We start from the raw sequence: 14,797 nt of genomic DNA, 5'->3' as shown, positions 1-14,797 counted from the left end.
TGAGGTTACTGTGAACTAGGCTGACGCCACGGCACTCTAGCCTGGGCAACAGAGTGAGACTCTGTCTCAAAAAAATAAATAAATAAAATAAAAAATAAAAATTAAGAATTGCCATACTAAAAATATCGAGTCTAACCATGAAAGTCTGTTGTCTCTTCACTTATTTAGATCTTCATTTCTCTCAGCAATGCTTTGTAGTTTTCAGTGTATAAATCTTGCACTTGTTTTGTTAAATTTTTTTCTAAGTATCTTTTTGGATACTATTGTGAATGGAATTGTTTTCTTCATTTTTGATTTTTTTGTTGCTAGTATACAGAAATACAATTGATTTTTTATACTGATCTTGTATCCTGGGACCTTGCTATACTTACTAGTTCTGGTAGCTATTGTTTTTGTTAATTCCTTATGATTTTCTACAGAAGATCATGTTATCTGCAAATAAAGGCAGTTTTATTTCTTCCAATCTGGTTGCCATTTGATTTTTTTCCACTGGCTACACCCTCCAATACAATGTTGAATAGAAGTGGTAGAGCCAGTGTCCTTGCCTTGTTCCTGATCTTAAAGGGAAAGTATGAAGTTTTACCATTAAGTATAATGTGAGCTGTAGGTTTTTCCCTAGATACCCTTTATCATAAGCTTCTTTAAAAGTATGATTCCTCAGCCTCAGCAGAAGACAGGGTTTTGGGTCTTGGGGAAGTGCAGCCTTAGGAATTTGTGTTTCTAACAAGCGACCCAGATGACAGCCCTCATGGTGTTTGGGAAGCACTGTGGACCAGGGGCCCTGCTCCCAGAAGAGGCGCCACCTTGTTACTCTCCCTGCTTCTGGATCAATCGCTAAAGAAAGGATCTGAGCCCTACCGTAGGGTGTAGGAAACAAAACTGCCAATTATAACAGTTTTTCCTTCTGCAGGAGGGCCCTCAGGAATGACGAATCCTGCTCTCGTGTACTGACCAAAGCTATAAAATGCAGGCCAACGTTCAGGCCCTTTAAGAGTCTCAATAGGTCAAACAAAGTCAGAGACAAACTGGAACCATTAAATTGTTTGCCTGGGTGTTATTTGACGCCTAGGACGCTCACTCTCTGCCCCGAGAATGAAATTATCTGTCCAATAGTTTAACCTAATAATGGCTTAAAATAGTCATGCGGCCCAGCTAGGTTATCTTACCACCATGTGACACTGTTTCTTAGCGGAAATAATTTTACATTCTTAATAAATGACTTACAAAAGCTTCTTCCACTATTACCTCAACCCTAGGACCCAATCCGACAGAAAAGGGATCAAGTGGGGCGAGCGCTATTGATCGACGTGCATCCCAACCAACCTACGACGGAAGGAGAGCGCGCGCGAGCAAGCTGATGTCCAATCACTACTCAGCAGCGGCGGCGTGGGCGCGGCTTGAGGAAACGGCTCGCCGCACGGTTGGCGGACTTGAGAAGGAGCGAAGATGGCGGAGTGAGGCGTGCCGCTGCTGACTGGCCTCTGGGCCGGGGGCGGCTCGGCCCCCGGGAGGGCCGAGTGCATTTGGTGGCCGTGCGAGGCAAGCTGAGAAGGCTGGCGACGGAAGGACGAACAGGCGGTGAGGAGGTAGCGCGGTCCATCCCAGCCAGGGACGGGAGTGCGCGGAAGCCTGCTGGCAGCCGGCCGGGGCCTTACCCCGACGGGGGTTTTAGCCCTCGGCGGCCCCAGGGTGGCCCGCACCCACCTTCCGAGCGTGTAGCACAGCCCACTCCCTCCTCGACCCGCCAGGGCCCTTTCCAGTGCAGCGCCTTTGGCTGTCTTTGTGCTTTCTGCTTGTTCCCCGGGGATTGCACCCACGCTGGGCTGTATCTGGGAGCGGGTGCGTCGGCCATCCATTTATTTTTTGAAGAATATCTTTGTTTTGTTGATTTATTTATTCTCTTCGCCTCACGACTTAGTGCCCCCTCTTTTGCCCTGAGGTTCCGGTATCAATGGAGGCCTGTTGCGGCCCTGAGTACTTTGTGTCCCCACCCCTTTGACCTTGAGATTTGGTAAAACAGGTTCCCCTTAGGATATTCGTTCAAGTATGTGTATTGCGGATGTCCTCTTGCAATCTTTACTACATCCCTTCGCTCTCGCTCCCACCTCCCAAACTTTTATGAGAAAACTAAGTAAGCAATTTTGTCCGGGTATGTTCTTAGAATGTCCTAATGGCGCATTAATTTCTGCTGACACTAGATCTCGGTAGAATGCACTGGTTTTGGTTTCTGATCCAGAACTAAAGGAATCCAGTGTACAACATTTTTTTAAAGAGAGAAGATGAGAAATAGTTTAGAGAAATGTTATTAAAACATAATTTGTGTAATATGGTGGAGTTGCAGAGTATTAGTACTGTCAGGCATTTGCATTTGGTTCTTGTTTAACTTCATGGGATATCTCTTTTTGTAATTTGCATTATTGCAATCCCTCATTCGGTCTCTCAGTTAAATTCTAGGAAAGTTCCTGTTATTAAATTTCTGAATTGGTGAGGCCTGTTTAAATATGTGGCACATTAGGGTCCAGTTTGAATGGACATATCATTATACAAATGAATGTTCTTGGTAGATTATATGCTCTTTGCTGGCCCTGGATTTAGTAGATCTGCAAATATCAGATAAAGAAGGACTTCTAAATGTGACCTTTTTTGTTGCTTTTTTCAGTAGTTTTTTTCATCTTATCCTGGAGAAGAAAAAAAGATAAGGGCCAAAGGAAAGGAATGGAACATTATTGCTCCCTCCCTTAAAGAAGTGGTCATGGACACTAAAGGAAAGGTTCTTAGTAGGGGACTATAAAGTACTGGGAATTTTATACACAATTATATATTTTTGTGGGTAAAAGAGGGTCCATAATATTAGTAGATTCTCAAAGAGAATAGTGTTCCATAAAAGCTTGAGAACCACTGCTTCAAGAGTTCTGACATCTTTTAAAAATGATGCCAGTGCAGGTAGAGAGTAATTGCTTGCTTTCTTTCTTTTTTTTTTTTTTTTCCATATTGAGTAATTGCTTTCTTATTTTTCCTTTTGAATAGCTTATGATAGTAATGTTTTATTGGAATAGCTTGGTTTATTTGAATAATTTTGTACACTAATGCATTTACCACCAGTGAGGGCTATATCCTTAATTTTCTTTTTATTTTCAGGTTCCTTATCACAGGAAGAACATTTTCCTTGACCTTTAGGTGCTTTTATATTCATCTCAAAAACAAAATGCTGAACTCAGGACTTGGAAAGTAAGTAATAGTGGGCTAATCATTTCAAGTGCTGTTTAAGCAGCTTGAAAATAGCTAGATAGAAGTGGAACAATAAGCTGTTAGCTTCAACAGAAGATGAATATCAAAAATGACTGTAGACCAGGGACTTTGGGAGGCTGAGGTGGGAGGATTGCTTGAATCCAGGAGTTTGAGACCAGCCTGAGCAACATAGCAAGACCCTGTCTCTACAAAAAAAAATAATAAAAAGTTAACCGGGTATGGTAGTGTGCTCCTGTAGTACCAGCTACTCACAGGCTGAGGCACGAAGATTGCTTGCACCCCAGAGTTAGAGTCTGTAGTGAGCTGTGATCATGCCACTATACTCTAGCCTGGGTGACAGAGCAAGAGCCTATCTCAAAAAAAAAAAAAAAGACTCTAAATTATTGATCTTTAAGTTAAATCTTTTATTTTTCAGCAAATATGTTAGGTAAAGAAAAAAAACTTGATCATTTTCCCAAACCAGTAAATTTTTTTTTTTTAAGAGGGTCTTGCTCTATCACCCAGGCTGGATACAGGCGTGCGCCACCGCACCCAGCTAATTTTTCTAATTTTTTTGTAGAGAGGGGGTCTTGATATGTTGCCCAGGCTTGTCTAGAACTCCTGGCCTCAAGCAGTCCTCCCGCCTTGGCTTCCCAAAGCACTGGGATTACAGATGTGAGCCACTGCACCCAGCCTCAGTGATTTTTAATGGGTAAAGATAAAAGATACAGATTTAATTAGATTGAAGGAAATCACCTGATTAAAAAGATAAATGTTACTGGACAAATTTATTTGTTTAAATAAGTTTTATTGTGTATATTTAAGGTATATAGCATGATGTTATGAAACAACCTAAAAATAGTAAAAAGATTATTAAAGTAAAGCAAATTAATGTATCCATCATTTCCACAGTTACCCCGTTTTTTTTGTTTTTGTGGCAAGAGCCGCTAAAGTCTTACTCATTTAGCATGAATCCCATTTATAGTATAATTTTATTACCTATAGTTCTCATGTTGTACATTTGATCTCTAGACTTGTTCATCCTACATAATCTGTTACTTTATATCTTCTGACCTACATCTCTCAGTTTCCTATCCCCCAGCCACTGTTTTGTTCTCTATTGCTGTCTTTGATTTTTTTTTTAAGATTTCACATATAAATGAGATTGTGTAAAATTTTTCTTTCTTTGTCTAGCTTATTTCTCTTAGCATAATGTCCTCCAGGCTCATTCATGTTGTGGCAAATGACAAGATCTTGTTCTTTATTTTAGGGCTGAATAATGTCCCCTGGTATATATGTACCCTAGTTTCTACAGTATCTTTATCCATTCGTCCATTGATGAACACTTAGGTTGTTTCCTTATCTTGGCTTCAGTGAACATGGGAGTGCGGTTAATCTTTATGAGGTGATGATTTCATGTCGTTTGAGTTATGCTCAGAAGAGGGATTGCTGGGTCATATGGTAGTTCTATTTTTGATTTCGTTAGAAACTTCCATACTATTTTCCATAGTGGCTATACCAGTCTGTATTCCCACAAACAGTGAACAAGAGTTTACTTTTCTCTACAGCCAGGCAAATTTTAGAATATATTTACTTAAGTTTTAATTATAGATAAATGATACTTTAATCTTCATTTTCTAGAAAACTTTTCAGTTCACGTTTAACATCCGTAGGTATGTGTCTGTTTTGTGCCAAATGTTGATATCTTCTGAATTTATCACAGAAGTAAAGTAGGTTCTGTTGCTCAAAGAGCAAGAGTTATGTGCTTTCTTAACGGACAGAGTACCTTATATTTACAAAATAGGTTTCATACCTACTGTATTAGTTTCCTTGGCCTGCTGTAACAAAGTACCACAAACTGAGTAGCTTAGAACAACAGAAATTTATTGTCTCAAAGTTCTAGAGGTCAATCATCCAAAATCAAAAGTGTTGGCAGGACCATCCCTCTGAAGACATTAGGAAAAGATCTGTTCTAGTACTTCTAGCTTCTTCTGGTTCCTTGCCTTGTGGCAGCATAACTCCAATCTTCACATCAATTTCTCCCTTTGTGAGGTCTGTGTCCTAGTTCCCCCCTTTAATAAGGACACCAGTAATATTGGGTTGGGGCACACCCTGCTCTAATAAGACTTTGTTTTAGCTAATTACATCTGCAATGACCCTATTTCCAAATAAGGTCACATTCTGAGGTACTAGAGGCTAGGACTTTAACATATGAATTTTGGGAGGACACAGTTCAACCCATAACACCTACTTAATTACATACCTTGATTGTATTATATGAAAACCATTCAGTGTACAACTGCTTTAAAGATTATGTAGTCCCAGGTACTCAGGAGGATCACTTGAGGCTAGGAGTTCAGAGCTGCATTGTACTTTGATTGCACTTGTAAATAGTCACTGCACTCCAGCCTGGGCACATAGTGACCCATCTCTTTGAAAAAACAAAACAAAACAAAACAAAACCTTATACACCACATATGTGAGGTACTTAAGAGTAGTCAGAATCATAGCAAAAGTAGAATGGTGGTTGCCCGCAGCTGTAAAGAAGGGAGGAATGGTGGGGGAGGGTGGGTATCGTTTAATAGGTACAGAGTTTTCACTTGGGAAGATGAAATGAGTTCTGGAGATCGATGGTAGTGATGGTTGCACAACAGTATCAATGTACTTGATAGTACTGAACTGTTGTATACTTTAAACAGGTTAAGATGGTAAATTCTATGTGTATTCTGTCACAATAAAAAAAATTGAAAAAAGTAAGCAAAAAACTCTTACATGTATATGTATGTCTCTCTCTATATTTCCATAGTAAGAAGAATAAAAACTGATGGGGTAATATGCCCTTTAGATGATAGTATTTATTGTATGCCTTTGAAGTGGAGGAGGCTTTATCACTTAGATTTAGAACAATAATAGAAACTTGACATTAATATAGCAACAACACTGATAGCAATCTACCCATATAGAGGGAACTGCTGTAAATAAATTTAGGTATTTCTGTGCTTACAAGGTAGCTTTAGTTCGGATATGGAATGATCTGGAATGATACACTAACAGAAAAAGCAAGGTGCAGAACAATATAGAGTGTGCTTTTATTTGTGGGGGGAAATATATCTATATAGATGTTATGTAGCCATCTCCAAAGGGACATACAAGAAACACTGTTTATCCCATTTTACCTTTTCATTTCATGTGCATATATTATCTATTCAAATAAATAGTTAAAATTTTTAAAAGAAAGGAAGCACTCAATAAATATTTGATAAATGACTGAAAAGTTACATTTTTGTTGAGGCAGTGATTTTACATTAGTAAAGTATAGTGTATCCATGTCTGGGGGCAGAAACTGTCCACCTATCCCAGCAAGCTGTTTTTAATAAGAGACTTATTGAAAACTGAATTTGATTGACAGTGATAATAGTATCCATTTTATTTTGTGAAATATATTCTGAATTTACTACTTACATAGCAAAGTAAGAAAGGAGTATTAACTCCTGTGATAGAGAAAGCCAAGTGTATTAGTTATTTATTGCTGTATAACAAATAACCCAAAACTTAGTGAATTAAAACAGCAACAAAATGTATTGCCTATCTCTCTTAAGAATTTGGAAGTAGATAGCTGGAGCGTTCTGGCTTAGGGTCTCTTATAACGTTGCAGTCATCTACTCCAGTTCCATGGTGGTGCATTCACATGGCTGGCAGATTAATGCTGGTTAGGGGGATGTTTCCTCCCAATGTAGGCCTCTTTCAGGGCTGCTTGAGGATCCTTATGATATGGTGACTAGCTTCTCCCTGAACAAGCAAGAGAAGGCAGAAGCCACAGTTCCCTCTATGACTATGACCTTGCCTCAGAAGTCACTCACTATCACTTCTTCCTCATCATATTGGTCACTATTCTGATACCAACTGGTTTACTGCAATACAATTCTGATAATAGCTATCCAGACTCCACAAATCAAAGGGTGTGGTCCCCAACAAAACTGTCCTCACTTCAGATGCCAGCTGCTCTTTGGAGGACCCGCAGGCCACCTGTACTTCTGACCAATTGTCTACAAATTTGGGGATTCCCATGACCCTCTTAGAAGCAACTTTTGATTTCACTGGTTTTTCCCTATTTTTCTGTTCTCTATTTGTATCTGCTATAATATTTATTTTTTTCCTCTTCCTGCTAATTTTGGGTTTAGTTTTATTCTTTTTCTTGTTTCTTCACCTATAAAGTTAGGTTGTTGATTTAAGGTCTTTATTATGGTAAGCATTTACATCTGTAAGTTTCCGTCTTAGCACTGCTTTTACTGCATCCCTTAAGTTTTTGATATGTTGTGTTTTCATTTGTCTTAAGATAGTTGTTCATTTCCCTTCTTATTTCTTCTTTGACTCACTGGTTGTTTAGGAGTATGTTTTTTAATTTCCACTGGCTTATTTACTCCAAATTCCAAGGAGTTAGAGTCTCTTTCCCAGGGACAAAGGCCAAAGTCTTTGTTATATAATACAACAATCACATAGATTAACCCTGAACATTGCTGGAAGAGACTGTAAAAGAGCATGAATACCAAGAGGTAACAATAACTTGGACTATTTTGGAGGCTAACTAGCAATTGACTCTATAAGCTGGTTAGCCTACATTCTACACTGAAAATTCCTTTTCCCTTTCCATCCTCCCAGTTAGTCAGATTTTCTAGTACGAAGTGCTTTGTATAATCAATAGCACCAAACGGGACTTCAGAGACCCAGAAGTGCCTAGTGAAGCACCAACTTTACAGAGAGTTTATTTTGAAGTGTGCATCAGAATGTATAGTTCTAAATTTCCTTACCTAAACCTAGAAACTGTCTATTTAAGTTTTTATCTCATTGGCCAATTGTATTTAAGAGCCCTGCTATTCATTCATTTATTCAGCAAATTTTCATAGAGTGCTTATCATGGGTCACATGGTATTCTAGGCACTTAATGCTTCATCAGTGAACAAAACAGGCTCCTTCCTTGTGGATCTTACATTCTAGACTGGATACTAGGTTACTAAGTATCAAATGTCCGATTCCCTTAAGTAGTAAGTGACATTTGATATCTCTGATGTCTTATTTAGACACTTCTTGGTTTTGGGTTTGGTTTTGTTGTTTTGTTTGTTTGTTTTTTTGTTTGTTTGTTTGTTTTTTGAGACAGAGTCTCACTCTGTTGCCCAGACTAGAGTGCCATGGCGTCAGCCTAGCTCACAGCAACCCCAAACTCCTGGGCTCAAGCAATTCTTCTGCCTCAGCCTCCCGAGTAGGTGGGACTACAGGCATGTGCCACCATGCTCGGCTAATTTTTTCTGTATATTTTTACTTGTCCAGATAATTTCTTTCTATTTTTAGTAGAGACGGGGGTCTCGCCCTTGCTCAGGTTGGTCTCAAACTCCTGAGCTCAAACAATCCTCCCGCTTCGGCCTCCCAGAGTGCTAGGATTACAGGTGTGAGCCACCACACCCGGCCCTTGTTTTATTTTTATTGGAAGGTATATCCTGAGTCTTTCGAATGCATGTTTTGACTTGTGATTATCTTTCAAATTTTTTTTAGAGCAATTTTTGTGAAACCATGGATAAGTTAAAAATTCATGTTTATTTTCAAATAAGAGTTATGTTAGGGAACAAATGCTGTGCAGACAACTCAAAATATCAACAAAGTGTTTAGGCAGGATGTGGCTAATGAACGCACAGTATGTTGGATGGTTTGAGAAGTTCCATTTTGGTGAGTTTAATCTTTTTTTTTTTTTGAGACAGAGTCTCACTCTGTTGCCTGGGCTAGAGTGCCGTGGTGTCAGCCTAGCTCACAGCAACCTCAAACTCCTGGGCTCAAGTAATCCTTCTGCCTCAGCCTCCCAAGTAGCTGGGACTACAGGCATGTGCCACCATGCCCAGCTAATTTTTTCTATATATATTTTTAGTTGTCCATATAATTTCTTTCTATCTTTAGTAGAGACGGGGTCTCACTCTTGCTCAGGCTGGTCTCGAACTCCTGACCTCGAGCGATCCTCCTGCCTTGGCCTCCCAGAGTGCTAGGATTACATGCGTGAGCCACCGCGCCCAGCCTGGTGAGTTTAATCTTGAAAATAAGCCACATGGGTGACCTGAGACCAAGCTGGATAATGATGAGCTGAAAGCTGTAGCGGAAGTGAATCCATCTCCACCTACTCATGAATTAGCAGCAAGGTTTAATGTTACTACTCCAACAATATTGGACCATTTGAAACAAATTGGCAAGATAAAGAAGCTGAATAGATGGGTTCTGCATGAATCAGACAAGCATCAGAAGACAAATTGTCTCGAAGCTTGCCTTTCTTTGCTGTCATGACATAAAGGTGAACCATTTCTACACCCGTATTGTTATGTGTGATGTAAAATGGATTCTTTTTGACAATTGCAAGCATTCGGCACAATGGTTGGATAAAGATGAAATGCTGAAACACAATCCAAAACTGAATATTCATCAAAAAAAGCTAATGGTGTCGGGTGGTCCAGTGCTGGTATTATCCACTACAGCTTCATGAAACCTGGTCAGTGGATTACATCGGATGTCTACTGCAATTAATTGGATGAAATGCTGAGGATGCTTGCGATTTAGCAGCTGAGATTGGTCAGTAAAGACAGCCCAATCCTCTCTCAAAACATACATGTCACACAAACAGCATTGCTCAAACTACAGAGGCTGGACTTGGAAACTCTCTGTCATCCACCGTATTCGCCAGACCTTGCACCAACTGACTGCTACTTCTTCCAGGCTTTGGACTACTTCTTGCAAGGAAAAATATACAATTCTCAACAAGCTGTGGAAAATACCTTTTGAGATTTCATCGCCATTCACTCTCTAGGCTTCATTGCTTCTGGCATAAACAAGCTACTGTTAAAATGGCAAAACCGTGTTATAGGCCATCCGTGTCAATAGCTTAGACGCATACTTTGATTAATTTTACTGCTTCTTGTTTGAGATAGAATAAAGTGTTGATTGGAAATCGGACATTTCATATTTAATGACCTAATACTAAAGGAGAAATGTAATATATACCTTAGATAGTAGGTTAGATAGTATTATTAATAGCAGGGTAAAGGGCAATGGTGGAAGAGTGTCTGTGGGTAGGATAGGGGAAGGATATAATCTTACATAGGGGCCCAGGGTAGGTGTCATTAAGAAAAGGACATTTGAGTAAAGAGACGACTTGTAGGAGAGGGAGTTAGCTATGCAGATACGGGGCGGGGGAGTCAGGGGAGTCTTCCCAACGTGGGAACAGCTAGTACAGAGGGTGTAAGGTAGGAGTATGTCTTACATTCCAGAAAGAGCAGAGTCCATTGTGGTTAGAGCCCATGAAGGAGGGGGAGATAGAGCTGAAATCAGAAGAGGTAAGTGAGGAGGTACAGATCTTAAGAGGACTGAAAGATCATGAACTTTGGCTTTTACACTAAGCTACCATTCATTCAGCCATTCTCAGATGGGTCCTACTGTTTGTGATGGACACATATACATACTTGTGTGTTTAGAGTGTACAGATTTGAATTGTCATGTCTAAGATATAAAATTAGGCAGTTTGAAGAGAATACAAGCTCATGGTTTTCTAGCATTATTGCCTAACATTAAGACATAAATTGTTTGGAGGACAAGGTTTATATATGATGATGGGGTGCATTTTTAGTAGTTGGTATTGCTGAAGTAATTCGTTTTTAAGAGAGTCGAGACAGTTTCTTTATTAACGATATTCTTTTTAAGGGCTTCTTTGTTGCTTATTTGGTTTATATAGAGTTCTTTCAGTATACTTACTTTTGGAAAGAACTAGCTAGTATCTTCTTTGCCTCTCAACATTACTGTCATTTATTTTGCCATTAGAATTGAATTGCAGAACAGCTGAATGACTGGTGCAAGCATTGAATTAGCCCGAGTGAGCTTCTGTATTGAAGCAGCCCTGCTGCCCTTAGGGTTCTAAAGGCTTATCTGTGGACCTTTACTTTTTCCTCTTACTTCCTGCTGCTTTTGCAACAAATTCAAATTCTGTAGTTCTCTTCCTCCTGATTTGATGCTGAATTAATTTACATTTGTCTTTCCTAGGCTTTGTATCAGAATCTTGTCTTTAATCAGAAGAGGTTATTTAGGTTCAGTTTAGAGTTGAGGTATTTATGCATGTGACAGACTAAAAATAGTGGGCTAGGAAGACTAGTTAGCCGATCACTTGGCCATTTTTGTAAACTAAAATCATTTAAGCCTTTGTACACATCTGTGATTTATTTATTTATTATTGTAAGACATAACAAAATTTACAATTTTAACCATTTTTTCTTTTCTTTTCATTTTTTAAGAGGCGGGGTCTTGCTCTGTTGCCCAGGCTAGATTGTAGTGGCATGATCATAGCTCACTGTAGCCTTGAACTCCTGGGCTCAAGCAATCCTCCCGCCTCAGCCTCCTGAGTAGGTGGAACTATGGCTGTAAGCCAACACACCCAGCTAATTTTATTTAATTTTTTTAAAGACGGGGTTTCTCAATATATTGCCCATGCTGGCCTCAAACTCCTGGCTTTAAGCAACCCTCCTGTTTCAGCCTCCCAGAGTTAGTGGGATTATAGACGTGAGCTACCATGTCCAGCCATTTTAACCACTTTTAAGTTTATAATTTGTTGACATTAAGTATATTCCACATTGTTGTGCAAACATTACCACTATCTATTTCCAGAAATTTTTCATCATCCCAAACAGAAACTCAGTATTCATTAATCAGTAACTTTCCATCTTCCCACAGCCCCTGGTAATCTCTATTCTATTTTCTGTGTATGAATTTGCCTATTCTAGGTATATCAAGTTAGTGAAATTATACAATATTTGTCCTTTTGTTCTCACTTATTTTTGCAAATTTAATGGTTTTACATTTAGCAGCAATGAACTTGGTTTGTTTTTACATGCTTGCAGTTGGTGGTAATATATATTGTTTTACTTATGTTGATATTTTATAAAATTTTTATTCACTGGTGGTAGTTGAAAGTAATTGAAAATAAGATGATACATATGGTTTTGAGTGTTACATAAATAGACATCTAATTTGGAGTACAGTGCTGCTTTTAAACACAAATGTTTTATATATAAAATATAAGTATATAAATCTAGCTTTTTTTGTATCATGCTTATATGTATATACGTATATTTTTTCCGGCTACTGCTGCTTTTCTGATGACAATACTGAATTTGGTGTTATGGTTGGACATTTTATTTTAGATAATGTGTAATCCAGAATATTCTTGTTTTTAAATACTGTTTTGAAAAGTCAACTCATGCAGAAATTCATGTTCTAATCTTTCTGTTTTTAATTTATTTTGTATTTCCAGGTATCTCTAAGTTGTCTCCTAGAGCGGGTAGTCCTGCTTCTTTTATCCAGCCACTTTCTGTATTCTTGAAATGTGGATATCTCTTCTCTACACATTACCTCCATGATTTGGAATGGAAAAGACCAGGTTTTGTGTTTTTTTTTGTTTGTTTTTTTTTTGATTCCACCTCTCAGATTCAACACAGTGAAGCCCTTAAGATGCGGTTATCCTGCTTACTTCTCCAGGAAGAGAGAAGCAACTGACATGGGTCTTCTGCTGCTGTTTGCTTAATCATAAAGAAATTATTTTACAAGCTGAAGGCTGATGTTTCATTTGAAACAGGTGCTTAGGTGGTGGTATTTGTGAATTGTTTACTTTTTGTTCCAAATGAGAAGACTAAATAAATAGCAAGTATGGATGACTTCAGGGTTTTTAAAATGTCTTCCAGTTTCAGCCACTATTATGATAAGCACAGTTGAGACTGCAGCAGTGAATTCCAAATATGCATTCTAATTTGAAATGAAAGATGCTAAAAAGTTACGTATATTATATATCTAGATCCTAGCTCATCATGCTGTGACATAGATTTACAGAATAAGAACAAAGGTCCAGTTTTACAATTAAACCTTTGATGTGATAAAAGAAGCATAAAGACAAGATACCAATGTTAATTTCTTATGCGAACATGCCTTCACAGTGTCTGTACAAATACACAGTTTTACGTGTGTAAATCCACATTTTTGGATCAGAAGAAGGATTTTTCTTCCAGAGAAGGAAGCTGTTTTTAGATTTCTTTCTCAGAAGTCTTTGGACATTTGGTACTTCTAAATGTTTTTCATTCTTCTAAGGAAGTACCAGATTGTGTAGCAATTAACCCTATGAATGCATGCTTGGGTTTAGTGAAAGGGCAGTAAAAGAAAACAGTTTTGAGTCCAGTGATCGACCTGTTCACTCCCCTAGGAGGAGAGACTACTGTAAATTGCTTCATTCTTTTTTGTGGAATCTTATATACACTTGAGACTTTGTTTTCTGCATTGCTAAGACTGGAAGAAAAGTGGCATTAAGTGGTTTTTCAGTTCAGAAGATGTGATAAACCCAATAGTATGACCTGCCTTCAACTTTGGACACAAAGGAGCAGGAGGAATGGGGAGAAATGAGAGAATTTTCCATTTTACCTCCTTGTAAGAAACAAAAATTCCCAATGCAGATCCATCTAACTTTACAGTGTGTTATATAGCTCCATTTTTTTGTAAAAGCATAAATAACTCTTTTCCTTAGACCCAAGATGGATACTTGGGTGTTTGATTTATTCTAGGTGATAGGTGTAATATTATGCTGAAAAGGCTGGGACTCAGGTACTTTTCTCCAGTTGGGACTGAACTGTCTTACCAGAGAATGGGCTTCAGAAGCAATCTTCCCAAACTTGTGGATAGGTCATTGTAGTTTCAGGGAATGGAAAAGAAACCTCAGACAAGAAAAATAGTTCCAATAAGAAACAGAGATTTTCCCTTAACAGTTATACAATATGATGTACAGACTATAGTAGAAAACTGTCACTGCTTCCAAATCAACAGAGGAACATTTTATGTACTGTCAGGTCTTTATATAAGAAGAGTAAAACTTTTATGATTCTTTTTGAGTATAGAATGAATTTAAAACTTCTTAGATGAAATTAAGAACAGAATTAGATCACCTCTGTGTTTTCTGGAACATTTGCTCAGGGCCATGCGTGCTGCGGTGGTGGTAACTTAGGGTAGATTAATCAAAATTTGAGTAACAGAAATGGCCCCAAATGGGAAATGTTGAGCACTCTTAATGATTAGTGAGATTGAGCAACCAATTTGGATTGGGATAAAAAAAGAATTTTAGTAAAATAATTACATGATACAGATAAAAATATAATTTCTTTTAATTGAGGGCAGTCACTAAGTCATAATGCATAGTAGAATTAACTTTGGTTAAAGGTAACTTAAATTTTTCTCTAAATAATCTCCAGGCTACTTCCTGATGTTTTCCTTTAGTATTTTGGAATTGTTAAAGACAGAATGAAGTCTACATACATGGGTCCCGATGGTATGTTATGAATATCTTATTATGGAAAATTTATACCTTCCAATTGTCTGTTATCCCTCTTCCCCATGTCCTTTGGCAACTTTTTTGGTAGGATCATTGGGCAGGGGATAGGGTACTTGTATTCATCAGCACCAGTGAAAGCAGCTGTGGCCCTCTGGTTTGAACAGGTATCAGACTAAGCTTCTCTAG

General features: G+C 38.4%; 1 long non-coding RNA gene across 1 annotated transcript; it reads left to right on the top strand.

Moving 5' to 3' along the window:
- Window positions 1-1,437: 1,437 nt before the first annotated feature.
- Window positions 1,438-14,094, top strand: LOC138376820 (uncharacterized). The gene is made up of 3 exons (XR_011231748.1): window positions 1,438-1,578; window positions 3,139-3,228; window positions 12,557-14,094. It is a non-coding gene; the product is annotated as an uncharacterized lncRNA (long non-coding RNA).
- The last annotated feature ends 703 nt before the right edge of the window (window positions 14,095-14,797 follow it).

Source organism: Eulemur rufifrons, chromosome 2, assembly GCF_041146395.1.
Source record: "Eulemur rufifrons isolate Redbay chromosome 2, OSU_ERuf_1, whole genome shotgun sequence".
NCBI classification, from domain to species: Eukaryota; Metazoa; Chordata; class Mammalia; order Primates; family Lemuridae; genus Eulemur; species Eulemur rufifrons.
The sequence above is the reverse complement of the archived record's forward strand: the minus strand, read 5'-3'. Positions and strand labels throughout refer to the sequence as shown.